Raw genomic sequence first — 21,411 nt, forward strand, 5'->3', positions numbered from 1 at the left:
GCGCACGCACATGTTGAAGGGCACATGTTGAAGGTTCTCCGAATAAACACCTGCCTGTTGTCGCGTGGGGAGCTATGAACACCCTGAAAGTTGCCTGAAAGAAGAAAGAATGAATGTAAAAGCGCCGAGAGCTTAAGTAAAGTTGGTGCGGATGCTCACACGCTGGGTCAGAGGAAATCCTTTCTCCGAGAGAAAAAAAAACGGCCTCCGTTTATTTCGGCTGCGGCTTCCAGATATTGCATTTCCGGTATCCGTGGATGCTACAAACATTGTGTGGCTCTCTTCTCCATCCGTTTCTCTTTTTTTTTTTCGTATAAGCTCACACAACCCCTGAGTTCTGTATCCAACCAAAAAAAAAAAGAAAATGTCAGTTTCGCAAAGACGGCGGGTTTCACGATTTGTAAATGTGGGTGGGATTTACGGAAGCGCTCAACTCTTTGAAGTTGTACTTTATCATAAGGAGGTAGTTAGGAATTTCTTCCAGGGGAGGTCGGGTGTTCAACTACCCTTTGTGTATGTTTCTGCGTGTGTTCGTACGCGCAAAATTGAAAAATTGCGCAGGGGCTTGAACTTCCACCCACCACCTTGACTCAGACACTGGTCTGTTAGGATCAGAAACTTACTCTCATATTTCCTGTAAGCAACGCTAGCGTACAAGAGACTGCTGAGTAACGGAGAGCAATGGCAAAGAACCAAAGAGGCCTTCCTAGCTGCACACGGATCTGGCTTTATAAACAGCTGAACGTATTTGCGCGACCGGGTATTACTGTATTTACCCTACCAGAATAGCAACAAAGCTGACCACGTGGTGTTTCAACGATTCATGTGGACTCTGAGTGCAATGAAACGCATGCAGCTACAGACTGGCTCATTAGTGCATTCTACTCATGTCCCTGGCCCAGTGTGCCACCCCTGGCTACGCTTCTGCAAGGGATACGTTATTTTGTGCAGTGATAGAAAACTGTTCTTCTCTTCACCTCTAATATAAGGTTACGTTTCTTAACAGCGAAGCTGTTTTGCAAATCATTCCTTGTGAGTCGATCGCAGAACGCTATCATCATCTAACGGGTGTGTGCCACTGTGTGGCCTACAATGGATATGGGCCACAAAAATTGGGTAAATCCCACTGCTCAACACTGGTCCACTAAATATGAAGAAAGCAATAGTTAGCCCAACAAATGGTTGCAAAGCGACGGCCCCGAGCACAAAACCCCAAGTACGTACAACGAGAGAATACTAGGAAACGGGTAAGGCAACGGCGGCTGCGAGAAGACCCGGAAGCGATGGAAGGCCTACGCCAACGACGACGTCCCTGTAGATCTATGATAGGTGCTAACGCTTGCTTTCAGCGCGAGTTTCTGTCTCTGGAGTGTGGACAACAGTGTCGCGTCTGTGACCGTTTGTGGCGGAAATCGAACCTCTCTGCGCTGGGAATCAACGTAGAAACAGCCTAGCATCACCTAGCTGAAGCTTAGCAACGACCTAAAAGCAACCTAGAACCTGCATCACCTAGCTAAGGTCTAGAAACAACTTAGAAGAAACCAGATTAGTCTTCAGAATCGTCCAGTTTCGCTGTTTCAAGATTTGCGCGGCGTAGTGCAAGCTTCGCCAATTTTTTAATGCTGAGGCGTAATCTTTCCTTGGCCTATAAATGAGTTAGCAAGTGCAACTTGTGTCTCCAATCCAATGACACATGGTAGAATGACTAAAGCTTCATTGTAAATGCACAACGCCTTGACAGTTCTCGCGTTTCATGATGCAAAAAAAAAATTCTGTGAGCATCTTGTCTTTCTCTTGTATAGTACCGCGAAAGTAATAAATATGTGTGTTATTACAGTTGCTAAATATAAATGTGAGCTTCCATTCAATGCAGATAGCGTAACAGCACCATAAACAAGAGGATAGTACTACTCATTTTTGCTTTTAACTAATTCATGAGCCTCACCAACGTTTTCTGATGATCTGTTCAAACAAGCATTGATTGATAGATGCAAAACTTTATTGAAAGTTCGGAGGTGTAAAGAGAAGAAAGTCTGTTTGAACAAAATGAAGAATGACGTATCTGGCCATCCAAATGAAACATACCCCTGACGACGCTGCTTCAAAAAAAGAGCTCACAGGAACAAGCGCAAATGGTATCGAAGAAAGAACGAAGAACTGAGATATAACAAAAGCGAGACACAAAATGAAAACGTGGCACTGTCAGCGGGAAAATTCAAAACGGTCTCGAATGCAATCTATTCCATGAGAAAAACGCTATACGCTGTTAGAGAGAACATGCGCGTCGCAAGGAATATTGAGAGAGATTGCAAGTTCGTAATGTAGGATATTTCTTTTTTCTTTTTTACTCTGTGGGTCAGGGTACACGCGTACAACGAAGATGAAAGTGTTTGTGGATGTGGCAGCCACAGATTATGAAGTGATACTGATAGTTGTGTTAATTGGAGTGCCATTTTGTTCAACTTTGCAGCGATAAAAAGGACGAGACGTGGTGGACGGGACGTAGATGCACGTGTGTTGTTTTTTTCCGCGACGTCCCGTCCTTTTGAGCGCTGTGAATTTCCACAAAAATGTGATTACGATAGTTTTTCGTCGCAGTTATAACTTCGTTCGAATCGAATACTTGAGAGCATCGTATAGGCTGACGCGGTTGCGCGATCTGGCGTAGGTTATCGCACTACAAGACATAATAAAAGACGTGGGCACACTCATAGCTATGTACGTCGCTTCTTATAGACCTTATACAAAATCTGCTGCCCTCTTGCGGCCGCCGTGCGCATCTCCACCATGTTGAAGGCTAAGCGCGCTCCGCATGTGCACACACGGAGCGTACGTATCAACGTGTGGCGGCTGATGGGAATGGCAGTGCCGACATATTTTCGTGTGCCGTGTTGCTGATATTGAGGAAAATGGGATGCTCAAAAAGGTTTTCAGGAAACTAGCCTCCACATGTTACTAGATTTCCTCGCGGCCGACGAGAAGCGGCAAATCATTCCGTTGCTCCGGCTACTGCTAACGACTAACGCCGTGTTTACGTTTGCCGTTCCAAATAGATGCGGTATGTGACAACATCGGCACTCATCAGAGAACACTACTTCGTGTCATGCCGCAACAAGACAGTTTTCGCGCCGTGTACTTGCAAGCATAAACAAACCGGCTTCATGTGCGCGCTCCAAAGCGGCATCGCGGCTACTCGCGCATGCCTGCGCAGTTGTTCACCCCATTACATTTTTATCACATTTCGATAACAGTTACATGTTAGGTAGCTCGTGCGTGTGATCGATTCTCAGCGAACGGACCGGGTCTGCTGGCGCGTGTTGTTCGTAGTTGATTTTCGACTGTTAAGTTTAACAAGATAGCATATATTTGGTGGGATGCTCTGCGCGCGTACTGCTTCCCTATGCGTATTTTTCAAGCATTTCTTGTGCTATTACTGCCTAATTCAGAGGGGCAGCCCGGATCACCTGAACTCCCCCCCCCCCCACCTTTTTTCTTGCTTGTTCCCCAACAAAAGCACATATCAGGTTCTCCCAGCTGACGCTGGTTCCACTTCGGAAAAAATCCTGTATCCACCCCTGTGTGCTATGAAGTGTTAAAAGATGCTTGTGTGTGGCACTTTTTGTATGAAACTGAAAAAAAATGCTGTTCCCGCAGATGTGTTACATTCGACCGTGGGTGCAACACCATTCGTTACGCGCTCAGGTGCTTTCGCCGCGAAGGCGAAGCAATGAATGCGATAGCAACAAATTACAAAGTCACACGAAGAACACCAAGCAGCTCGATACTTGCAGCGCGCCCATCAAGCGCAAAGGACTCACGAAAAGAACACACACATGATGACGACGAACTAACGGCAACAGCTCGACACTTGCAGCGCGCTGCGCTGCTCAAACACCACGAAGTAGGCTGGAAAAGAACGCACACGTATGTACTACACACACGACGAGCACGAACTAACAACTGTCCCAGTTACTTATTCGTGTTTGAGCGGCGCGCTACAACCCAACGCTCTTAGGTATTTTTGTTTTCTTGAAAACTGCGGCGCGTCGAAGTGACCCCTCCGCGTCTCCTGCCGCGCAGTGGCGTTCAACGCATTGTTCAGCCGGCGTTTTACATCGCGTGTGGGTGCAGAAATGGGCCACTTTTAGGCGCGAAGCTCCTTATGCCGTGGGTCTGTCCATCCTCCGTTTGTTTGTAGCGTTGTAGTAGCCACCTCTAGCTCGTGAGAAGCGCGCGTTCTGGTATGCAGTAGAAGAAGAAGGCGACGTTGACGAGTGAGACTCTCGTGCGTGTTCGCCTGTGTGGCATTCTTTCTTCTTTACTGCGCGCGTTCTGGTATGCAGTAGAAGAAGACGACGTTTCAGAAGTAACGCGCCATGAGGCTCCCTCTTGGCACGCTTTCTCTTTAGCTCGGAGTCGCCAGATGGAAGACAAGGCTGCGGAACGGAGGGCACGGAAGGCGGCGGCAGCGCGCGCTCGCAGACAGAATCCTGAGGTGAGATCCCACGAGGCCGAAGCTGCACGTCGACGCCGCGAAGCAGATTCCACCGTTCGAGCCCGCGAAGCCGAAGCTGCTCAACAAGCTGCACGGCTGCGGCGAGAAGGTCCCGCCAATCGAGCCTGCGACGCCGAAGCTGCTCGACAGGCTGCACGGCTGCGGCGCGAAGACCCCGCTGTTTGAGCCCGCGAGGCCGAAGCTGCACGGCTCCGGCGCGAATCGGATCTTCAAAATGTGAAGGATCGTGAAGCGGCGAGAAAGCGCGCGTACCGGCAGGCAGAGCCCGAGGCTGTGCGAGCACGTGAAGTGGCTGCAAAACGCATCAGGCGGGCTCTGCCCGAAGGCGCCGACGCGCGCTTCCAGCGGGACTTCCTTGATAACAGTTTCGGCCATAGTTGCGGTGTGTGCAACAGATTGTGGTTCTCAAACAATCTAGTGACAATATCTTCCATCAAGAAGGACCACGCTCGCGCCAATGCCATCGCCGTGCTGCAGCGCGACTTCGCTTCGCCCCACTCATAATCATTCACCACGTGGATATGCTGTGATTTTTTTTAGTGCGCGTCTCAAGGACAGTTTCAAACAGAAGCAAAATCTAGGAGCATTGCTTTAGAGCGCGCCGTGCGGGCAACCTCGCGGTTGATACTGCACACGCGGAAGCACCTCCAAGATCTGCATACCGCCGGCGTTAAATGGTGTATATATATATATATATATATATATCTCACCGTAAGTATTCTACACAACCGATGGCGCGTGGCCGAGTTGTTTAAAGCGGCGAGCGAAGGGTCGCAGGTTCGAATCCCGGCGGCGTACCTCGAAAAAAATGTTCTTCTGATTTATTTTCCTTTTGTTTTATTTATATATACATATATACGTATACATATCCAGGAGATGTAGGCGACGGCAAAAATCAGCCTAGAGAGTCCATATAATTGCTATCCCAATAAAATAATCTGAATGCCCGTTTATAAACCCATAGTAGAGTACGTTGTACTCAAGATCATTTCAGTTTGTTTCGTTTCATCATTCCTAGAGTGCAACGCTGTGGAGTCAAGCAGACCCGTGCAGTAGAAGCATTAGAGGGAAAGGGAAGTGAGGTTGAGGAGGAGCTATGGGAGTATGAGGAAGAGGGAGAGGAGAAGGCCACAAGCTCTGCTGTTTCCTCAGTCCTCGCATCACTAGTGCGTAAGTGCCCGAATTTTTAGATGCGAAGCATCTTATGGCGGAGTTCAAATCGGTGGTGTGAGGCGTGACCACCCTTACTGCGCATGCGCAAACCCTCTCCACACACCTCCACCCCTCCCCCTCTCCACTCCCCATATCTCCCTTCGCCTCTCCCCACTTCCCCTCTCTACTCCCCCTCTCTCCCTTTCCCCCTCTCCGCTCCTCCTGTGAAACACGGGCTCGACATACCGAAACGCTGCTTCGCATAACCTCATGGTCCCCTTTAGCGGGAGATGGTGTGATTTTTTTTTGCAGTCCTAAGTTTGAAAACTCCGACAACCTGGCATTTCACAGAACGCCACGAGACGGCGCGACGTGTCTGCCTGAATTATGACTCCTCGACGTGTCGCTGGCATCGAGGCACACTAGTATCAATGAGGGTGCCTCGAAGTCAGTGCCGCCTTCCCCGGGAGCAGGGTGGTGACAACCTTTGTCCAGGTGTGCGCCATTTGGGCCGAAATCGTGGACGCAGATGCCGCCTCTTCTTAACCTGACGTGCAAACGTGATGACAGACACGTGCCCCGAACTGCAGAAATAAAAAGAACTGGGTGGAGCCACCGACCCGGTGAAGAGATGGAGCCTCTTCCCTTCCACACCTGATCCCCATCCCTTTGGTCTTTTTGAATAACGTTCCTCGCTCGCTATGACGCCCGGGTCATCGACACGGAAGGCAACCACACAAAAAGGCAGTTCTTGGAATCCTGGCATATCCAAACAACACCGGGAAATGTCAACCGCTCAACTGGAACCTTGCCGAGTGTGTACGTGCACGGTCTATGGAACCAGAGGAAGAAACACCGCGGCAACAAGAACGGCGGGAAGAAGGACGATGGAGAGGGGGACACCACCAAAGAAACTCGCTAGCTTCGGAGCCGGCCGAACAGTCACCCCTGAGGAAGGGACCGAATCGGTCCCGAAACGTCGGGTCAGTTTTATAGCTTTTAAAGTTTAACTTTAGCAAAGTGGCTGGAGAGTTTATTATTTTTCGTCTGCCATGACACATGTCTGCGTGCTCCGAAAGAACATCGCGCTTCTGTCGGAGTTGTTGCCAGCCTAAATCTTGCCTACATGTACTCCTTGATGCTAGCCCTAGAGAGCTTTGCTGTAAAGAATTGGGATGATTTATAGCAGGGCCGGTAACCTTTCGAGGGGGGGGGGGATTTGCATGAAGCTGACATGGCGGAGGCCGGACGGCAAATCAAAGGGGTGGGGGGTTGCAGCCAAAGAGAAAGAATTCGGCGAATCGACAATAATGTACAATAGTGGAATATAAACCCTGTTTGCTAAATACCGAAACAGCTTCTTTGCAGTCGATATAGGAAGTTACAGTTTACATTCAAGATTGGAAGTGACAGAGGGAAGGGGGGAGGAGGTTCTGGCGTCTAGCCAAGGGCCGCATAATAGTGGCACGCGGGCCGCAGGTTGCAGACGTCTGATTTAGAGTATCAGGTGCTTTAATGTGAGAGAGCGGTAAGCTGTTCGGATCCGGAGGTGCAACTAGTGCTTTTCGGCCACGTCGGGCTGGTGGCAGAAGCCAATGGAGCCCTGGAATTGAGGCTCCACCCCTCTATAGCTCCTAAAACCTTTCCTTTTAGCTCAATAAATGTTACTCCTTGTTGAAGATTCAAAATGGTTGACATTTGATTTACATTTTGATTCGAAATGGTTGAGGATTAAATATAATATCTGCTCTAGTATGGGAGAGCGCTATCCCAACTCGAAAATGGAGGACTTCCACACAATTTTTATCATTCGACCAAGGAGGTTACTGTGGCCTGACGGGACTGTCTGTGGAGCCGACTGCACATATGAGTTCCTGATGTCTGTCACCCTGAAAGACCTTCGTGCTTGCTCTGCATGTAAAGCAGATTTCTTCCAGGACCATACGAATAGTGTTCGCGAAACTGAAAAAAATAAATGTTTTAGGGTAAGTTTTTCTATACTTCCTTCACATCCTTTAGGCTAGCAATTACAAATATGGGGTAACCCCTTGTCGTGAATTGTGCTCCTTAAATGATTGATTTATCAGAAGCACAAAATATTGACGTTTTGTTTTTAGTAATTAGAGAGACGCACGCATTCGTCACTGAAATGCTCTGAATGTGTGGTGCAGCGGGATAGTGCGGGACCCTGGGGCGCACGAGCGAGAATCCTTCGTTGAAATAAAGATTCACCTCTCAGGCTCTCTCTCTCTCTCCGTGTGTACGGACGACTTCTTAAAAGTCAAGCACTTCTTTGAGAACCAGATGTGCTTTGAGCATGCATCCTACATCGTGACGTCCGTACGTATAGGTAAATAAATAAATATAAACAAATATTTGTTAAGAAACCGTCGAAAATAATTGTAAGTGCATGCGAATAGACGTGCGCTTAGAGAACTCGCTCAAATAAATTAATAGTGTGCACAGCGATACACGTTTATTCCGGTGAGGGTACTTGGTTAGCGTTCGTTGCTTTATTGAGCAGCCTTGTAAAAAACTCACAGTGACCCTTATGCATTCGCCTAAGACGACTCGAGGGCTAAAGCCATCTTCTTCTTCTTTTTTTTTTCTCAGTCGATGTATTAATCCTCCCCTCTCCCCTCCGAAAGCTTTTTTCACCTAACGAGGTTTTCCGCTGCCTCCACGATCGGAGGCATTGCAAGCTTTTTGCACGTCACCTGGTTTTGCACTGCCTCCGTGATCGGCACATTTGACCATACGACAATGTCGCGTGATGAAGTAATGATGACGCCACAAATTTTGGCAATCTGTGACGTCGTGACGACGTCATATGGTGACGTCATGACGTGATGATTGTTTTTTGCATCATTCGTATTCACGCCGCCAACGCCGATGGTCAATTCTCGCGTATATGTGAGGAGGCATCTCAAGGTTTTCGCCTTAAAACATATCTATTATCCAGCGCTTCTGTATCGCTATAATATAAGCAGACAGCAGGCGCGTCTCAAACACCTGTAACAGTTTGCGTTTGACGACGATTGTACCGCAAAGCATGCGTGAGCTTGTGCACCGACCTTTGAATAAACAAGTCACACTGCCTCAGGAATCGGGTTAATTCGCCATGACAGATATAGCCAGAAAGAGAGGTACGAATCAATCGTGAGAATTGTGATGACATCGTTGATCTGGATCATATGCTTTGGCAATGTCTTGTGGCTTTCACAGACTGTGAAAAGGAATGAGACTGGTGGTGGTGGATCCTTCACAGGGCAGTTCTTCTAGATCAAGTACAGGCCATCCAGAAGGCCCATGATACGGTGGTAAGGCTGTCGTAAAAAATTGCGGTCGAAGCTTTTATATCAGATATTTAATAAAAACAAACGGGAAATGATAGCGACATTTACTTAAAACAGCCAAAATATATATTTGAACGAGCAGATCAGAAATAAAAAATAAGGTCATGCCAGGCCAAGACGAACCTCCGCACAAATTCTGTTTTCTTTTTTTTTGGGGGGGGGGGGGGGGTTGTTAAAACTGTCAATCAATGGCATAGACTGACCACTGAGTAAGTGTGCAGTGTGAGTGAAGATGCGTTCTTTTCAATTTTGTAGCCTCCCTGCTGCATCGCTTCTAGGCAAAGCGGGGAAATGTATGAATAAAGAATTAAGAAAGGTTAAACATTGCTGTCCCTACGTGGGAGCCGCCTGCGCCAACCTAAGGGTTGATCTTCAGGACATGAATAAAGTTCGTCATACCATATCATACTGGCTTCAGAGGTTGTACATCGGCTAGAATGGTTCGATGTGCAAGATGGTGAAATTCTAAGGTGAATACGAGTATGACGAGCACAGCAATTGTAACGTACATGGCACTACTGGCATCTGCTAAATGTTTTCCCGTTGAGTGTTTCGTTAGCCCTGAAAACGTACGAGATAACGCGTGCTCTTCCCGGGCACTGCAGTGTGCTCGTTCAGGCGTTATAGTTGTCTCACATCCTAGCGCGTTATCTGGATAAACTTATAGCGAATGTAAGTATTTGTCTGATGGTGTATTCGAGTGGTCCTCTTCGAGCGTCCTAGAGCACTTTTATGACGCGCTCACGTTCAGCGGGTAGAAATCGAGCGCTCTGAATACGTTTGTCTGGTTCTTTCAGAGCACCACTCTAGAATAAGAGAGTGGTGCTATGTACTATGGACAGACAGGTCGCCGTGTTAATCAGAGAATATTCAAACAGAGATCGCTAACCGGAGCCTCCCCATCTAATCTATATTTACATTGTCGAGAGTGTAAGCGCACGCCAAAATTCTATAATGCGCAGTTTTATACAGGCACATAAATGAAGAGACGCGTCTAATGGTTGAGACCTAGCATATCGATAATAGCGGTCGCGCATGCGTGAACCAACCGTCGATTAACTTGCATAAAGAAGAAATCAAATGCCTGAACATTTATCTCTCCCGTAGTCCAACACGCGCGCCGGATTCGTAGCTGTCACCTCATAACCTCCCTCATCATAGCCTTCCCTAGATTAAATTTCTCGTGAAAAGAGATAATGAGCACCACCCAAAGCATATATACATATATACGCTCTGTATTATACAATAAAAATGAACAAAATAAGATATTTATTACGAATAAAAGCTATGAAATTGATTAAAACGACATGTATCTCGCAAGTGCGTCTTTACCCAACGTAGTTGAAGGAAACAAAAATGAGAAGACTCACCAATGCTATAGGGATATACTATTACGTCATACAGCTACACGATAGTTTTGCTGCTCGTTGTTCCGTTGCTGACAAAAATTACTCACTATGCAAAAAAAGCCCAAAAGGATGCAAAGATATGTTCATAGTAAGCGTTTTTTCATATCCTCGCTCGGTTATTGTTTCTCAGAAGACTCACTTTCCCTGCGCTGGGAAATGACAGCTGGGTTCGCTCTCCGCCAAAACCAATAATGCATCTTCATGCTATGACACAATCTCTGGAATTCTTGGATGCAATATAATACGTGACCAACCTATACGGCTACGCCAGATGGTCTGATATTGGTAATGCTCCTTCGCTTCTGCCACAGCATTCAGAACGAGCTCTGGCTGTGGGAACGCATTCTCTTGTTCTCGAAGATGATGTTGCAGTATGCTATGAACGCGAAACAAAAACCGCTGTCCATTCTTGGTTCTTTGTTGTACTTTTCAAGGGTAGTGATTCGGGCTAGCTGGTTGTTCATTGTCGCAAAGAACAGTGCAAAAACAACGAACGAACAGCGGAGAGCGATCGTATGTGTTTTTGTGTTCGTCCGTTGTGTTTGCGCTGTTTTTTTTACGATCTTAGATCCACGTCCCCAGACAACAGCAGTGCCTTGGGAGCAGTGACTATCACACTTTTCTTTTCATTTTACTTTGTAATTGAACAGAGCATTATGCTTTTGAATCTACTGTTTTTATTAAGGGTGTTACTAACTCGCCCTTTTTCCGGGCTGGCTGGATGGATGTTGAAAATTGACAGACACACGTCCGTTACATCTCGTTTATGTTCACATCAAATCATATCTGTGTAATGTCTGTTATATCACCGGCTTCTTTACACCAGGCATTACAGAGCGAGAACAGGTAGTTTCATATGATCCATTCCAACAGAGATGCGGATTTCGATGGCACCGTCACAAACAGAAGCATCGAAATAGTAACACTACGTTGCCAACTTTGGTAAATGCATGACAATATTGTCGTTATAAGATTTGCGTGTGCGCGTGCGTGCGTGCGTGTGTGTGCGTGTCTGTCTGGGTGTGTATGTAAGCGAGTAGTAGGGATAATGAGAATACGATATCGTGAATCGTACTGTGCACGTACTACAAATTACGCATTAACCACGCACCATCCTAACTCCGAGTTATTTCGTTTGGTTAGCCTCAAAATTTGTATATTTCAAGTATATATATTTCCAGTATATAGCCAACCATTTAGAAAGGCTTCACAGCAACAAATATTGGCGGCCGTAGGACCTTTGCCCGCTGCAGATATCACAAAGAAACACAGCGTAGAAGCAAAACGTTCTGGCATTGGGCTCAATGAGAAAATTCACATTCTGGACTATCAGTAAAGGTACTAGTTTTCTCGCAGTTTAAGGCTGCACGATTATTTTTCTTTATTTGTCTGTGTCGGTCTTTTAGAAGCCAGCTTATCTTGTTTACATCAGTAAGATTTGCAATAAAAACAAAATAAGGTTATTAGACATCGAAGGTATCGAGCTGGAGAATGAACGAAAGTATACACGAGGCTTATTTTCGGCCAGTGATTTTAAAGGGAGTACTCCGGACGTTCGGAAGCGAACCATAAATTGTTCAGAAACTAAAACCAAGAAAATGATGTAGGGCTACTCCAATTTTTTTAACCTCCTTGGGCTACTCACATTCGTCATACGGAACAATTTTTATGAACCGTTAAAAAATATGTCACGATGAAATGACAAAAAAAAGAGAATGAATGTGTGTGAAAGAGCTAGAGAAAATAGATAAAAGGACATAAAAATGGGCAGGTGCCGAAATGGCCTGCTAATCACTTGGAATGCTTGCCCCCTGTCCCCAATACAGGATAACCAGATGTTCATAGAACTGTCTAATATCCTTGTCTTTCCATCTATTGCTCCTTTTTCCTAATCATTTTCATTGGCGAAGCGGCGGGGACGCGCGAAAGAACTTTGGTTTCCTCTGGGTGTTAAATTTCCTCAGGGATTTGTCTAAGTGATGTGCAAACGTTTACTGCTAAACAGCTGCTGCTTCGTCCTCGTACGCTGCCTTGCTGATACGAGCCGTGTGCTCTTTGTTCTCGACGAAGTCCAGTGTCGCGCTCTTCTATTTCCCGCGCTTGTTCTGCGTTGCGGCCTTCGTTGAAAAATCGCTGTCTGGCGCCGCCTTTTTCTTCTTTTTCTTTTTTTTTTATTGAAATGATGTATAGGAGAGGCTGATGCCTTTACGGCGGCACCTGCTGCTCCTTCTGGCTTAGAAAACGAAATATACAATAATTATAAAAAGACAAAAACGCACACAAAATATGTCATATGGTAGAACACAAGGTGCGCAAACACGCTACAATGCAATAGCACATTTGTCACAACTAGTCGAGCACGAGTTCAAGTAAAATAAGTTCACATGTGCACCTACAAAGTCAGATGTTCTGTATGGCTTGACATACACAGGAAAAACACAAAAGAAAAAAAATTAAGAGAGATTCGCAGTAGGGTTGCCAAACCTGAAGGAAGTGTGGAGCTGGTCGGCTTTTTTTGTTTCTCGTTACTTTTTTCCTTCTTTCTCTTTTCATGCATTTCTTTGTCTTTCTCGCTTTTTCTGTCTTTCTCTTTCTTGCCCTTCTTTCTCTCTCTATCTCTATTTCTTGCTTCCTCTTTCTTTCTATCTCTTTCTCTCCCTCTTTATTTCTTTCCCTCCCTATCTGTCTCTCTTTCCTTTCTTTCTCTATATGTCTCTCTTCCTATGGTATCGTTCTTTGATTCTCTGTCTTTCTGTCCTTCTTCTCTTTCTTCCCTTTCTTCCTTTATATTTCTCTTTTTATATATTTATATTTCTTCATTTTATATTTCTCTGTTTCTCTTTCTCTTTCGTTCTCTCTTTTTCTCTCTCTCTCTCTCTCTGCACTCGTTGTCTCACCCATCACGGTTATTCCATTCCGCGCAGGAGAAATCGGTGCACGTGTTTTGTGAGCGAAGCAGAATATGAAGAAGAGGACTGAGCGGAAGAAGAGGACGAAGAGAGCGCGTGCCGATTCATGATGATGATAGTTTCTGATCACACTACCTGGCGCAACGAGAACCTTAAAGAGCTAATAGAGAGATTAGAGAGTTTGAGCATTGGGGCCTCAAGGAGATTGGGGACCCAAGAAGCTTGCGAGCAGCTTAATTTCGTCACGTGTGGCGCTCCGTGCGCTTGACCTAATGCGCAGCCTGCGTTGGCCCCATTCTCAAACTCTGCTGATCACCCGAACTCAAGCGCAGGCTGCCCAACGCAGCTTCGGGACCCAGCGTCTTGGGTCCCCTATTCTCAATAGAGAGCTTGGGAATTGGGGACCCAAGACGCTGGGCCCCCAAGCTGCGTTGGGCAGCCTGCTTTTGCGCTCGGATGATCAGCAGAGTTTGAGAATTGGGCCAACGCAGGCTGCGCATTAGGTCAAGCGCACGGAGCGCCACACGTGACGAAATGTAAAATCATGCGAGACGCGCGCCATACTGCGCCGTGGCCTTCGCGGCGTCTGTGTCTTCTCGCTGGGGACCCAAGACGCCTTGGGGCCCCACGCTAGTTTCAATTTTTGCGTCTCTGGTCAACGCGAGCGCAAGAACCCAAGAGAGGCTTGGGTTCTGCGCATGCGCCCTGGCGGCTCGCAAGCTTCTTGCGTCCCCAAGCTCCTTGGGGCTCCAATTCTCAAACTCTCTAATTACACCTAACGCAAACACAGGATCACAACATTATACTATTCTGAACACACAAGAAGATTACTGTCACGCATTTCGCTTTCAGGATAAAGTGTATCTTAATGTTTGCGTTAAATATTTGTTTCTTCGAGAGACACTTCTTCAAGACTTCAAGCGTTCTTTTCTGAAGGCACGCTGACGGACATGGGCAAAGTGTTTTCTTCAGAGTGAATTGTCTTCTATCTAAGAGTAACAAATTTGCTCGCGAATATTTCGTGCCGAATCATATTTCGCGCACTCGAGGAGCATGTGCTGTATGTAATCGTCTTTCTTCGGCTCTCTAGCGTTCGTCAGCGTCTTGCTGTTGTTCCGGCGTTACAATACGTTCATGTGGTTCAGATATATTCACCTTCTGTAAGCGTGGGTGTTCAGCCCATTGGCTGTGACACTCGGCTTCTGCGCGTGGAGTCCGAAGTTCGCAACTAACCAGCAACGCTCTTCCTTTTGCAAACACTTTGTTTTATACAATAGTTTGTTTACAGCGATTCGTCTTACATGACGGGCGAACAGACATCTTTCTTCGTCGGGGTGTCACAGAAATCGTCATTAAAATTATACATGATAAGCGAATGAATAATTGGGGCGTTGAAAGGGCCCGCGATGGAAGACGTATGGTTTTGGAGACAACATGCAGGAATTCTTTTAGAAGCAGTGAACTGTAGAGCTTACTTTCCCGTGTATTCTTTTCGCTGCATGAAATACAACGTCTCATTTGTATTCGATGGCGTCTAAAACGCTATTCGTTGAGACCGCGGTACCTTGCGGATGAACTTTAAATTTATGCATCAACACAAGCCTACATTTTACTGTACATAGCGTTGTTACGTGACGAAATACGCACAACTTTCTCGTTGTGCGTATTTTGCTACCTTTCTTGTCCTTCTCATGCCTCTGTCAACTTTTCTAATATTTACGGGATGCTATATTTTTGCCAGAAAACATATTAACGTTTGCTCAGTGTGTACATATGCCTGAGTGTAGAAACACATGCGTCTTTATTTCAAAGAGCTTTGGCTTTCGTATCTTTCATAATACTGTTTCGGCATAATACGTTTCACCTACATCGTCTTTAAGTCGATCTTCATTGAATACATATGGAATTTGACATTGAGCCTTCCTAATGTACAGCTCCGGCCTTTTCATATTCAGAATATATTATGCCTCCTGTAGCCCAGATATCAATCTCTATGTAAAGGCAACCTGTGGCATTGAAAATAGTCTTTCATGTACTTTTTTTTGGTTGAAACTGAGTTGAATCAAAATACGATTTACATACGTTTTGACCTCACGGTCGCTCATTTCTGGTTGACGTTCTTGTTTATTCTTAGTGGTGGATAAAGTACATTCACTGGATGAATTTGCGAGAAATACAGCTGGAATTCAGTATTGCAAAAGGACACATCGTAGAACCGAGCCTCTGGAAGCATAGTGGTTTGTTGTAGGGGTGGGTTGCGGCGCTCTTGTTCGTGATAAATTATTCGTGCTATATTTAGAACAATTTCGTGCGCCTAAATTGTTAATGGTCCTCCGCCGGCGCCATATTATTTCACAAAAGATGCTGTTCAGCATATCTCACACCTCAACAACAGTAACTAGTATGTGGCAAAGACTATCGCGCCTTCTTGTTAGTCTGCCCGCGCGTCGCTTTAAAAAAGGAAAAAAAAAGAAACGACACTATATAAATACAATCTGAAAGGTGGAAACCGGGCGGGGCAATTGCCTGCAGATCTCGGAAGGAACATCGTGATGCAGAGCATCAACTTGCGAACGTAATGCTAACGAGAACTGCTCCTCACGAGTACCTCAGTTGCTTCATCTCTGTGTGCCGGTATGCGAGACAATTTCGTGACAGGTTTGTACCCATGCCGCGTTCAGGACAACTCCGCTGCAGAACGCACTGCTCCTGAGTGCAGTTAAACAATAGATTCAACCAGGCGCCATTTTTATGCGGAGCGATTCACAACTTTTTGTGTTGAAAGCAGGCAGTTTCCTTTGAGACAACAAGAAAAAGGCGCTTGCGTTTGCCGTGTGTGAAAGGTTTACGACGTGGTAAGCAATATCCTGGATTCGCAGAAGCTAGTCTAACGAGCTCACACGCACCCAGAATATGTTTAGCGCATACGTTCCGCACAAAAAGATTCAGCAAAAAAACAGCATCAGCGGAAGCTCGTCAGACGAGAATCCGTGCATGCTTATTCTTTTTTGCCACCGTGCACAGTGGGAAAAAAGGTGTTCCTTACAGACACGAGTGTAGAATGTTGTTTTACGCCGGTTGGGAAAACACTGACGCTTTCATATTTTAGTGCTTGGCTGTTCTTTTGACCGCGATGCATTCGAAATCTATTTCGGGACGCGGAAGTGGCCGTGTGCCGTTGCTACTGGGTGCGTTGTTGAGGAAGCGACGGCGTTGGAGATAATGAGTTGCATTGTACGAGATTATGATAATACTGCAGAATTACACTGCAAACGGGTTTGAGCCTTTTAGGGAGTTTCGGGCTCGACGCATAACGTGCATCCAAAAGGTACTACGCAAAACCCCCTTCAAAACGAGGTTCAAGAGGAGGTTTTATTTACATCCTTTAAGGGAGCGATTACACGGAACTAAGGAGGTAAATTTGTGTTTTTATTGAACTCATTTTGAGGGCTTGAACGGAGCGCATTGGAAGTTTTTCTGGTTCTTTTGAGAGCTTTTAAAGCCTCCTTTTGGAGGTAAAGTTGGTGTTTTTATGTAACCCATTTTGGGGGCTTGAACAGAGCGCATTGAGAGTTTTTCTGCTTCTTTTGAGAGCTGTTAAAGCCTCCTTTTATACGAAGCCCTAGAGCGGTCGCGAAATGAAAAAAAAAAAAGTGCATCTTAGGCAGTATATTACGTTTACCGGCCAATTACCGCTACTATTCATCACTAGGACATAATAGAAAATGGACATCAAAGTATTTATGCACAATCATGACATTTGCATACAAGTACGCACGACAGAGGAATCGAACTCGCGACCACACGCACTCAAAGCAAGCACTATAACCATTACACCACAGCGCCACCACTTGCAAGCTTGTTTTTTTCGTGGGCTTATATATGTACCAATGTATGTACAAAGCGGCTGGTAACCCGTCAGCACAACTTCGAACTTCTGTTCTTGTACCATCGGCGTGTGTTTGCTCTTGCGGAAGGTCAATACATAATTTGTGGGGCGTCATGCAGGCCGAGCCGATCGACGTAAACACCCCCGGCTCCGAATTCTCCGGTTCACCGTGTCGTGCCGATAGAAAAATTATAAATGTGTGCCCTCTTCGCTCGCGCTAAATTCGTGAATACCAGCGTGACAAAGGTATCTTCAGATGAGCGAACGTATGTGCATTCCATGAGCGTATGCTGTGGAGCAATTTTCGTTATTTCTGCAGCCGCGAACTGCGCGCGTCCAGATGCGGCAGCGTGTTATGAGCGGTTCGAAGACCGCCTGCGTTCTTATATGAAAGTTACACACGCAGATGCCCGACTTAGAAGAACATTGTAACGCGCCTACATTAAGTGCATTTAACGCGCGCGTACTGCCGCGAGCTGCACGCAGGGGCAGCAGCGCGCTCTGAGCAGCTGAACAAAAATCTGTTTCCGCAATTGGCGCTTATTCGCAATGCACCCTTTAGCGCGGACCGCCTGCGTTCGCATATGAAAATTACACACGCAGAAAATTCCAGAGTTACAAGGACATTGTAACGCGCCTACATAAAGTGCGTTGAATGCACGCGTACAGCCGCGAGCAGCACCTTCTGAGCAGCTGAACGCTTATCTATTTCCGCAATTAGCGCTTATTCGCAATGCACGCTTTAGCACGGCATTCAGTGATTCTCTATAACACATATTCAGTATTTGTTTGCTTTCATACTCGGATACTACCTACATTTCTTACTAATTAGCTTTTATTGGTAAGCATCACGCCACCGCGTTAAAGCGAATGCCTAACGCGTGCCCCAAGGTCAAGGTCAACCTCCCCAGTTTACGAGTGACAGGTCTCCCACAAAACAAAAAAGTTAATGTACTTGCACTTCTCTCTTGTGAACGTCCATGTGTACTTGGCCCTCCCCTCAGACAGATGATGCAGTACCCATTAAAAAAAAGCATTACCCTCTTCCTCAATGGAACAGCTGTTCTTGAGAAAATATGGTTCTGTTGAATGACTTCACCAGAGCAGCAGAGAGGTTGGCTTGTTTGCAATTCAGAATTTCACAATCGTAACACAGAAACACGAGGACTGTCGCAAATATGCAGAAAACTGGAAAAAACTATCATATGTGCACTCCCTCGTCCACCTGCACACTACGTTAAACTTTATTTATACAACAGCAACCTTCAATTATGCTACTATTGATAAAAGATCAACCAATCTACGTTAGAACACAGTGATGACTTTCTGTCTTTCTGTTGCCTATCTTCTACAACGTGTCATAATCTGCGAATCATCTGTTCAATGTGTTTGGTAATAAAACACAAGCAGTTACATTGAGCAGGCAGTGTTTCAGCAATTTGTTTTGCAAGCACAAATTCATTTCTTCAATTTGCATGCACGACAAGTAGTCATACTTCAATTGATACAAGAACCAGTGGTTGCAACATTTTATTGGAATCAAAACAGCAGCAGTTCTCGTGTCAATGTAAGGATATAGGTATATATTTCCATCGTCGTGCACAGAACCTACTCCCAAAACTGAACACGTGGAACAACATATACAGTACAGCCTAAGCACTATACATAATTCACAGCAGTAAAGCAATACGAAAGTAGGGTGTAAAATCTCATCATGATGCACACTAACGTGTGCACTTCACCGTGCCAGTATGTAAGTATAATCCAAAAAAATAAGCTACCCAAGGAACTTGGTGTCAGCCTACACACGAAGGAAACTAATTAGTACAATAAGGCTAGCATCACTTTTGGGAAATATGAAACCGTGTAGACAGGCAGTTGTACAGTTTTTTATTGCATTAGTTTGCCCTATGGCATCAAAACATGTCGCAGATGATTTTGGAGTTGAGTTTCCTACAAAAAAGCCCAAAATAGACCTGTGGTGTTGACTGTAGGTCCACTTACCAAGGTGCATAAAAGCATTCAGCAATGCCCACAAAATTACAAGGTTGCCTTCATATGTTGCTGTACATATTTACTCACAGATACCTGGAAGCCATCGTAAATTTCTGGAAGTGTGCTTGGGAACTTGTCGGCATAATCACATGACTGCAATGTACCAATACTTCTAATATGCATAACAAGTACAGCCATGCTTCTATGTTTTTATGCCAGCTAGTGCCATCTGTAACTCAAAAGTTCATCCTTAATTCCTCACTTGATGGCTTACGCATAATTACCACACTGAAAATAATCCAAGCACCATGGCTGCAACGTCAACTTGCAATTAGGCAATCACAGGCACTAAATAAAAAAATTCCTGTAAATAGTGACTGGTCGCTTTGCACACTGGATCCTAGGACTTGATATGCCATGAGGATGAATAAAAATTGACCACACATATATAGAGACTGTGAAACAGTCAGGAGTTCAGTTCACAGGTAAGGAAAACGTGAAAACGAAATCAGAACACATAGCAACAAAGGGGACGGAACGACACACTACTAACAACTGAAGTTGAACATGTGCTTCGCTTTTTTAGTCATGCGTGTTTATATCTTTCTGTGGTTTTGATTACACTTCAGTTACTAGTAGCGTACTGTCCTGACTGCCCCCTTCATTCCTCTATGGATGTGTGATTGTTTAGTTTTGTAATTTTTTCGTACTGTGTGTTTACATCTTTCTGTGGTTTCGATTAAACTTCAGTTGCTAGTAGCGCGTCATCCTGTCCCCTTCATTTCTCTGTGCTGTGATTTTTTTTGCACCCCCCTCTTTAACTATGAATATACACCAACTCGCCCAACTGCCCCTGTTAAGACTTATGTTTGCTGAATAACACTGGGTCCACTCAGCGTCTTTTTAAACAATGCGGAATTTCTCAATGCACACGATATCAGAAAGGTTGCACGCAGTATTGCGCATAACACTCTGCATCAATACCAGTGTTGGCCTAAATGTGGTAAGATGTACGAGCTGTTCGACATAGTGTAAAGTGAGGCACATCAGGGTGTTCGCACAATCATGGGTGTCGGCAGGGGTTTGCACAAAGGGCACCTGCCGCCATCAAGACACACCAGCACTTGACCCCACCCAAGCTACACCAATGCTCTCCTGCTCACCAGGCCGACACGTTACGCCGCCTTGCACCCCAAGACAAAATCCTGCCGACACTCATGGCCACAATACACTTGACTTGAACACAGACTGGTGGGCAAGCAACACTTGCTGCTTTGCCAGAAGTGTATTCCTGAAAATTACACAAAAAAGAAGTCCACTAAGATTTCTGTATACATAAAAATGAATGTCTTACCGAAGATTCGCACTTGACTATCCTTATTGCAGACATTTTGTCAGTACTTCCTTGTGAGCGTTTCACTTCGTGTGCACAGGGCGAAAAACAAACGGATGTAAAAAAAATGCGAAACACCACCAGATGTGTACCCTTGCCATGTTTACCATTATGTGGGTAGTTTTTGATGTCAGTAAAGTTATCACTATAAGTACACTTTAAAAGGGTTGTGAATGTTAGCAAGGTCTTGATTAACCGCACCTACTCTGTTTAGGAGTGAAGATTGGGCAACTTGGCACTGAACCATGGCAAAAATAAACAGCACACTTCTAGTGAGGATAAACTAAGGCCTGGGCACAATAACAGCGCTTTCACCTTGTCAAATTGTGTCAACAGTCATGATACTATGTATTGACCTTGAAAACTATGGCAACATAATGCAAAACAGCAAATTAACGAGATGGAATAGACAAGATGATTCAACAATCTGGTTCAACAGACTCAACAGCTGACTTATATCAATGCGATTAAATTAGCCTTGCACATCTCATAATGGCTAAGAATATGCACATGTAACCTTGGCAAATTCCACTGTTGATACGTGACCAATGAAGTTGCATTCCTTCCATGCCGTTGAATGGCCGTTCCTTCTTTTCTGTTTTCACTGTTTTCTGATTTTGATTGTTTTCACTAGCATAAATGTTCACCCTTTTTGATTTTGTCACTTTGCAGATGGCGTACGTGTTTTGCCTTTGAATGTGCACGTTTCTTCTGCTTTGTCTTTCCTGTTTCTTTTTGTATGCGTATATGTTTTGCCTTTGAACGTGCACACGTTTCTGCTGCTCTGTCTCT

The sequence above is a fragment of the Rhipicephalus sanguineus genome, chromosome 5 (assembly GCF_013339695.2).
Source record: "Rhipicephalus sanguineus isolate Rsan-2018 chromosome 5, BIME_Rsan_1.4, whole genome shotgun sequence".
NCBI lineage: Eukaryota > Metazoa > Arthropoda > Arachnida > Ixodida > Ixodidae > Rhipicephalus > Rhipicephalus sanguineus.